At 39.0% G+C, this 940-nt stretch overlaps 1 non-coding gene across 1 annotated transcript; it reads right to left on the bottom strand.

The window, feature by feature from the left end:
* Window positions 1-351: 351 nt before the first annotated feature.
* Window positions 352-458, bottom strand: LOC118483457. The gene has a single exon (XR_004870746.1). It is a non-coding gene; the product is annotated as a small nucleolar RNA R71 (small nucleolar RNA).
* Window positions 459-940: the final 482 nt, after the last annotated feature.

Below are 940 nucleotides of genomic sequence, written 5' to 3'. Positions count from 1 at the left end.
TACCTACGACCCACTGTAGGTAATCTCGGCGCCGCTATCAATGCACTAAATGTTGAAGCCAACAACTTCGAACTTTGGCCACATTTGATATAAATGCTTCAAAACTCCGCAACCTTTCATGGGCTTGCGGACGAGGATCCCCATCTACATATTACTAATTTCTTAGAAATATGTGATACCTTTCGGATCAATGGAGCATCAAATGACGCCATCCGCCTTCGAATGTTTTCATTTTCACTAAAAGACCGAGCAAAAGCTTGGCTCAACGCCCTCCCAGTTGGTTCGGTAAACACCTGGGATGAACTAGCCCAAAAATTTCTATATAAGTATTTCCCTCCCGCTAAAACGGATAAATTAATGACTGAAATTAATACATATTCACAAGAGGATGGGGAATCCTTATATGAAACTTGGGAAAGGTTCAAGGAGCTATTGCGAAAGTGTCCCCATCACGGTCTTGCGGTATGGCAACAAGTATCCACTTTCTATAATGGGTTGTTGCCACACACGAGACAAACACTTGACTCTAGCTCCGGGGGACTTTTAGGTAACCGTCGCCCACATGAAATATACAATCAAATCGAGGAAATTGCTCAAACCAATTTTCAGTGGCACACTCCCCGAGGCAATAAATCTATTGCCCCGAGCGCCCATAAGGTTGATGAAAGCACTTCTTTACAAGCCCAAATCAAGGCCCTCTCTTCAAAAATTAAAAAGTTAGAAATGATAAAAACGGTCTCGGTAATGGCTTGCAGCATTTTAGTTAGTAAAAAGTTAGAAATGATAAAAAGTTAGAAATGATCCAAGTGATTCATCTTGTCTATCTGTTTTTATTTTTATTTTATTTTACAGCATTTTAGTTAGTTTTATTTTCATAGTTTAAAAATCTTTTTCTAACTTTTTGATTTGATTAGACGTTGAGGATAAACCGGTACCAAAA

The sequence above is a fragment of the Helianthus annuus genome, chromosome 10 (genome assembly GCF_002127325.2).
Source record: "Helianthus annuus cultivar XRQ/B chromosome 10, HanXRQr2.0-SUNRISE, whole genome shotgun sequence".
Lineage (NCBI taxonomy): Eukaryota > Viridiplantae > Streptophyta > Magnoliopsida > Asterales > Asteraceae > Helianthus > Helianthus annuus.
Note: the sequence above shows the minus strand (reverse complement) of the source record. Positions and strands in the feature narration are given on the sequence as shown.